General features: G+C 40.8%; 1 long non-coding RNA gene across 1 annotated transcript; it reads left to right on the top strand.

Moving 5' to 3' along the window:
- Positions 1–279: 279 nt before the first annotated feature.
- LOC134619812 (uncharacterized) lies at positions 280–6,777 on the top strand. Its single transcript, XR_010092056.1, has 2 exons — positions 280–1,011; positions 5,301–6,777. It is a non-coding gene; the product is annotated as an uncharacterized LOC134619812 (long non-coding RNA).
- Positions 6,778–7,968: the final 1,191 nt, after the last annotated feature.

Raw genomic sequence — 7,968 nt, 5'->3', positions numbered from 1 at the left:
TCAATTTTATTTATATAAAGCGCCAAATCACAACAACAGAACAATACAGAGAAAACTTCCAGCAGCTGCTGATGGTTGGATTTAAAAAAATATATTAATTTTATATTTAAATTCTGTTGATGATCTTCAGCTGACCTTTTGCCCTGGTCAAGGTCAAGGTCAAATTTATAAGACAGATGATGCTGCACAAAGTGCTTAACAATATAAAAATGCCATTAAAAAGAAATAATGTAAAACAATAATGTTAAGAGATTTTGTGATTTTATGATGTTTTTCCTTTTTGATACATTTTCCCTTTTAATGTTTCATTTACTCAGTTTTCCTTATAATGTTCCATTTACTCATATGCTTCTGTTAAGAAAGGCCTGATACTCATATGCTTATGTTAAGAAAGGCTTGAAAAGCACATAGTGTTCACATATCTTTATGTTTTGTCTTTGCTTCTTCTCACACACATACACATGAGCCCTGCAGTAATCGCTGACTCCTGTAGAAGTATCTTGCAGACACCCTTGGAAACAGGACCCAACTGGCTTCTGTTTTCCTCGAGATAGACAATACACTCACACACACACACACACACACTGTGTCCCATACATGCCCAGATTGTCTGTTACAGTCTGAAAAAACAGAGAATGCTACGATGTATAAATAAAGCTGACTGCAAAGCCTCGGTGTGAGTATCACCCGATCACTCACCCGTGCGCACGTAGTTCTCTGAACAAAACTCTGACTGTTTCTGTATTCTTTCAATGTTTAAAAATGTCTTGCCACTGACATTTAATTGGTCCTTCGAGCCGGATAGTTTATTGATATTATTGTATCATCTAACTATTCACAGACGGAGCCACCGGATCCTGACGTCGTGACTACCTGCACTGCAACCACCGTTTCTAGCGAAGCGAGGAAAAGCCCAGGGTGTACATTCGCCTACTGGCCAGTGTCTTATACAGGTCCACGACGCCAGGTTCTCGGTGACGCCGGGAAAAAGAACACAGCGCAACATTGAAGGTGAATATAAAGCAGCCAGAAACACTTTGCGTTGAATAATCGATTTTAGTTTGACACTGCTCGAAGTAGAAGGGTCCTGTGTGGACTGAAAAGGAAAAGGACAGACGTGTCCTATGTAATATGCTCGCCCGTGTAAGACGAAACAACCTGCCCTGTGGGGGCCTGTTTCGCAACATAAAAAAGGGTTGGTAGCCAGTGTATCTCACGCTCGCCTGCGTAAGACGGATTAACACGCCCTGGGAGGCTGAATCCGCAGCATAAAAAAAGGTTGGTAGCCACGCTCGCCTGTGTAAGACGGATTAACATGCCCTGAGAGGCTCAATCTGCAACAAAAATAAAGGTTGGTAGCCAGAGAAACGAGAGTGTCAAATAAAAATAGGATTTTCTCTAAGCGCGCTAACTGTTTGCTGAATGTTTGTTGAGGAGTAAGTGCTTCATTGAATAGGAGCTCTAGGCTCCTGCACTACTCCTATTGTTTTCCTGTGAGTACTGGATGGTGAGAAGGAGAACAGGTTGCGCGTCAACGCGTAAAATTAAGTCCGCCCTGAATTTAGTTCAGGGTAGAAGGCTGACTTAATAACCTCCTCTGACTCTAGTACCAGAACGTCTCACAGTGTGTGCTGGCAGTATAAATAAAATATAAAATATAAGTATTGCATCGACTAAACAAACTTAGAAATGGGCAACAAATCCAAAAGTAAACTAAATGTCCCACATGGGAGGAAAAAATGTAGCCCCTCCACATTGACTAAATTAAAAGAAACCCTCCAAGCAGATATAAGTAAAAAAGAGAGAGATGCATAAGGTATATTATGGCTGTGTCATTGTTCAGCCAAAGAAAGTGTGTCTCCAGCTTGGGTGGGGGTGAAACTGCAGATCACCCCCAGCCCTCGATGGATACATAATAAAATATATATATGAAATATTATAATAGACGATTGTATATTTGTAGTATAGTAGTATATTGTAATATACTATTGTTAAAAGTAGTCTGAATCAAGCTTAAGGTTTGCTCAAACTCAGTATAATGATATATGAGATGAAGAAAATACCAAATCTAATCAAGTGCATAGAGACGCTTGACCTGCTTGAAAACCTGTCATCCTAGATGAGACATTGTTGAGATATAGAGCACACCTATACTAACAACTAAACACCCTTTATACAACAGCTAAGGCCACACAATTGTGAAGCTGAATTAAATATATGGTCACTGCTAAGCCGATGAGCAGGTTACACATTTTTTAGAGCAGGAGCTGCATAAGAACACATCAGAGGGAGTGAAACAGAGCTATTAAAGCTCAAACATGAAGCTGTCTGTGAGCTCAGTTGTTTCCCCCATGCTTCTGATTTGTCTTTGGCAGCAGCCTTTTTGCATCCTGACTCGCGTGTAAAGCGTTCAAGCCATCAGTAACTTGTTTTTGTTTTGTTTTGTTTTTTGTTTTGTTGGGTTGAAAAATGAATAAATCAGTGATCATACTTGTGGATCACAGTGGCACATAATGATTAGGCATATGATTTACTAATGCAGATGTAATAACTTTATTCTAAAATTCAAGGAGAACAAACAAGAACAACATCTTCAGTTGTGTCTTGTTGTCGTTCTCTGTGTAGTGTGCTGAATGTTGTTTGTTGTTTCTTTTGTTTTTTGAAATGTTGCCTGAGTGATGAGTACTGTAACTTCTGAAGTAGCTCTCACTATGCGTCCTTGATGATGATAAGTCCAGAGCCAGCTGAGAGCTGGGTTGTCTGTTTTTTGTTTGAAGTGTAATTTTGTGTTTCTCAGCAAGGAACAACTACAATTGCATTTTCCGTTTTTGAGAAAGGAGAATTTAAAATAATAGTAATAATAATAATAATAAAACAAAGAGTGATGTTTTGTTTAAGTGATGAAGACAGCTAATACTGCTAGTGCATGATCTGCGAGCAATAAATGAAATCATCTTATTTATTTTTAAATAAACTCCAATCATGGAGACCTGAAGTCACATGCTTAGGGCACACCCTCTCAGGTGAAGGCAGAAAGCTACTAAACAAAGAAAAGAAGCCATACAAAATGCGCCACAGCCACAAAACTAAGCATTCACATTTTTTCTGACTCTTTGTGAGCCTGAGTTATGACCTTGGCTCCCTGTTTTTCTGCCTCCACCAAAGGTGGGGGTGACGCTCCCGTGGCATGTGCTCTGTTCTTTTTACTATCACAAAGGGAAAAAAAAAAAGAAAGAAAAAAGGGAGGCCCCTACTCTCTGAACACAATACTATTTTCATAACTCAGCGTTATGAAATGTCATGAAACAGTGTAACTCACTCACAGTAAATCAGCAGTATAGGATAATACACACCTATCTAATAGATCTGGTGATTTTCACATTCTTTCAATTGGGAGGTGTGATGCAAACTGAAACTAAATACTGATTAAACAAGAAGTATGATGTGGCCTACAGCAGTATCATGATTCACTCATTTTGTTTACAAGTATAATGTGATATAATCTCACAACTACTACAAGCACATTTGCCTTTCTTAGCACACGCGAGTGAAGGGCAACTGTTAGAGAAATGCCTTGTTTGAGGAAAAGTTAAAATTAACCTGCCTACAAACGCAATGAAAAAACAGCTTACACTCATGAACACGTGAAGATTTTCCAGCAAGGTTAAAGCAGCAAAAATTAATATACACCTGTTGTTAAATGATGAAGTTTATCTATTACTAACAAATAAACCCTCTGGGTTGCAGGACAACAATTAAACTTCAAAAAGAAAATAAAGAGACTGGTATGACCAACCAGTGATTAAACAACAATTTTAGTGGTTAAAAGTCAAATTGTGAGATGTTTTCTGCTGATTGAACGACACATGTGATTACTGACGGAAGGAAAATTCCTTTTTGTGCTTTTAAACATGATCTTAAGAATTTAAATATCTACCTGTGTTGTCCTGTCAACTTGGTGGGTTATCAGTTGATTACATCGTGAGAGGAAAAAAAAAGGAAAAAAGGGGGAAGGCTGACACAGGGCCTGCCCGGTGTTTCTCCCCTCTCTTTGTATCACAGCCAGCACAACATAATTTTCCTGTTCGTACACTTCTGTTTGTTTTTGTTTTGTTTTGTTTTTTCTTCTCTTTATGTTTAAATACAGGCTGCTTTGCCGGCCCTGAAAGCCGAGGCTGACCTGGACTCCTGCTCTCCCCTCTACCACCTTCGACGTGACCCTGACCAAATGCTGCAGCAGCTGGACTTACAACAACAATTTCCTGAAAATGTCAACAGGGCTGCAGAAAAGCGATTTTATGCAGCGGAGACGGAGAGTGTTAAAACCAAGGCCCGTTTCACTACACGGTGGAAAATTCCCAGACAGCTTCAGCTGACAGAGCTGTGACGAGACGCCTGCCAAGCCGAATGACAAGTAAGGCCGAGCAAAAGAATGCTGACCTTAACAATTCTGCATTAACACTGTGCAGGACAGTGATGGACCAACACGGCAGCAAAAAGGGCGTGCCAGAGACAGGAGGAGCAACTGAGGTCGAATGGACAAAACACAGAAGAAGATGCAGTTTTCACCTGCGGTGAGCATGGACACTGGAGAAAAGGACTGTCCCAATTGGGGTCAGAACCAGGACAGACTGAACTTTGAACAGCAGCAATGGTGGCAAGCGGACTGAAAAGGAGGAGGGCAGGACCCCAGGGCACGCTTCAGGCTGTGGTTTACCCAGAACACCAGAACAGGAAAGTGATGAACACACACACATCTATATATACCGATTCAGAATGAAGTGAAATATACACATGAACACATGTGCACTCGTTGATAGAGGGAGAAATGGCACACACACACGCTTATGCAATGAAGAATGCTTTGCTCGCAAATGCTTATGCTGATATGCAAAATGCTGCACACAAACATCCCAATACATAATTTTTATGAGAAGCAATTGATTACTTAAAATGTGTTTAATGTCACCCAGAGGATATTTATGTAGATTTAAGGAACAAGGTCTAAAATTGTCCGGTTATGAAAACAATGTCTGTGCGTGAGGTCTGTTTATGGCTCAAGGTCTTGATTGAATTGTCTATTGTGCTACACACTTCGTAAATGAAGTAATATCAAAAGTCTCTGAAGCACTGGGCTTCAGTATAAAACATCACTTCTCATATCACCCGCAGAGTACCTATTACAAGTGAACCGATAGACAAATCCATAAGAGAAACAAAACTAGCAGAATGGATGACAAAACTGTTAGAAAACAAAGAAATAGTTTTGAACAATCAACTGCCAGATGATTCTCTTCCAGTCTCTTCCAGGTTGAAACCAGGAGATTGGATCCTGATAAAAGTGCTCCAGAGGAAAAAGTGGAGCTCCCCGAGGTGGGAAGGACCCTACCAAGTCCTCCTGGCCACACCAACAGCCTGCAAAATTGCTGAACGACCCTCCTGGATTCATCAGAGCCACTGTAAAAAAAGTGAGCGACAGTCAACACTAACACGCCAGCACCCCTGCCTGTTAGTGATCTGGGAGGTGGAGAGAGGGCTGTTTGGGTAAATCCCGCCCTTGTTCTTCTCGCCCCTAGTCTACTCACTCACAGGACCAGGTGTGTTCGGTCATCATGAAGACCCTACTCGTTCTGGTGGCCAGTGTCACAATTCTGTTGGGACTGCTGTCGCTGATTTCAGAAGAAGAAGGACAAGATTGACACATGACACAATACATCCAGACGACATGACACAAGATCACAACCACCCATGGATGAACAATGCCTGGTACCGTTATGTGTAAAACTCCACAAGAGACAGAAACTATTACATCTGTTCGCACATGCCTCTTAATGCAAAACACCTGATAATGTGCATTCCACCAACTTGTCTGACACACTGAACACGCTACGTCAGCTCAGACGAGTACAGCAGCAAGATTACACGCAAAACACAGAGGACTGGCTCACATGGCTGCTTAGCGGGTCATGGAAGTCATTACTTACAAAAGGACTAACATGCGTTGGAATGCTCCTTTTGCTACTTTGCTTATTTTCCACATGTGTACTGCCTTGTATTCGGAGTATGATAAGCAAAATGTTTACTGTAAGATTGCAAGCTTATGTTGCATTATCTCAAAATGAACAAGCTCAAGAAGAGGTACAAGTTGAAGAAGATGATTTTTACTCACTGACTGTGTAATCCCAATAAAGCTGACCATATATGTTTTCATAAAATGATACTCTAGTTGAAAATGCTTCTGCAAGTAACTAGTAGTTGACGTACATAAATATATATGAACAACAGCAGGGAATGTTAAGAGATTTTGTGATTTTATGATGTTTTTCCTTTTTGATACATTTTCCCTTTTAATGTTTCATTTACTCAGTTTTCCTTATAATGTTCCATTTACTCATATGCTTCTGTTAAGAAAGGCCTGATACTCATATGCTTATGTTAAGAAAGGCTTGAAAAGCACATAGTGTTCACATATCTTTATGTTTTGTCTTTGCTTCTTCTCACACACATACACATGAGCCCTGCAGTAATCGCTGACTCCTGTAGAAGTATCTTGCAGACACCCTTGGAAACAGGACCCAACTGGCTTCTGTTTTCCTCGAGATAGACAATACACTCACACACACACACACACACACTGTGTCCCATACATGCCCAGATTGTCTGTTACAGTCTGAAAAAACAGAGAATGCTACGATGTATAAATAAAGCTGACTGCAAAGCCTCGGTGTGAGTATCACCCGATCACTCACCCGTGCGCACGTAGTTCTCTGAACAAAACTCTGACTGTTTCTGTATTCTTTCAATGTTTAAAAATGTCTTGCCACTGACAAATAATAACAATGTAAAACAATGATAGGACAATAAAAGAATTAAAACAATAACTAGGACTAATAAAATAAGACCAAAATGTTTGGGTCATAGTGTGTTAAAACCAGGGCATAAAAATGTGTCTTTAGTAGTGATTTAAACTGATCAAGTGTTTGTGCAGATCCAATATTTAGGGGGAGACTATTCCAAAGTCTGGGACCTGCCACTGTCACGGTCCTGGGTCGGTTCGACCCAGCATTTTGAGTTCCTTAGGTTTTGGTTTATCTCTGCATTATGGATTAGTTCTTATTCTCGGGTGATGCTGTTTTGATTGTGATTGTATTCTGTTTCTTCAAGCTATCTGGTGATGATTATGATTATTTCTGGTTTGGGTTTCGTTATCTTGCCCTCATGTTTAGTTTAGGTTGCCTGTGCTTAGTCTTCTGTCTGTCCATGATGCCTTTATGCCTGCTTATGAGTCTGCGTCTGTGTCTCTGTCTGTCGTGTGCTTCCTGTTTTATTTTGTAGGTCTGTGTCCTATGTCAGTGCGTTCAGCTTTGTGCTCTCCCTGTCTCGTCAGTGTAATCAGTGTCAGCCGTGTCTCCCAGCTGTTTCCTCTTCACTCCGTTCACCTCTTGTATTTAGTGTCTGTGTCTTCCCCTACTCGGTGTCGTTAATGTCTTCAACCCTCAGGTTACTGTGTGTTCTGTCTGCCAGCCTGCTTAGTTTATTTTCTATTTTTCTCAGTTTTGGTTAGTTCTGTTCTGTTGCTATCCAGCAATAAAGCTGTGCGTTTTTGAGTCCATGTCTGCCTCCGAGTCCTGCATTTTGGGTCCTTTCTCCGTGCCTGCCTGCACACAGCCATGACAGCCACAGAGAAGGCTCTAGGGGTTTGCGATTGGTCCGTGGGATGGACAGCATTAATTTTGAGCTAGACCTCATATTTTTACCTGGAGCATAAACAGAAAGGAGCTCAGACAGGTAAGAAGGAGTTCTGGCGTAAAGCGACTTATAAACAAAAAGTAAAATTTTAAATTGGATCCTGTAGGAGACATGTTTTTTAAGAAGAGGCTGAACTACAGCTTGTTTAAAGCATGATGGGACACAGCCTGTAGCAAGGGACGTACTAATTAATCTCAGGATAAAAGGCCCAACAGTATT

Source organism: Pelmatolapia mariae, linkage group LG22 (assembly GCF_036321145.2).
Source record: "Pelmatolapia mariae isolate MD_Pm_ZW linkage group LG22, Pm_UMD_F_2, whole genome shotgun sequence".
NCBI classification, from domain to species: domain Eukaryota; kingdom Metazoa; phylum Chordata; class Actinopteri; order Cichliformes; family Cichlidae; genus Pelmatolapia; species Pelmatolapia mariae.
This window is presented reverse-complemented; position numbering and strand designations above follow the sequence as displayed.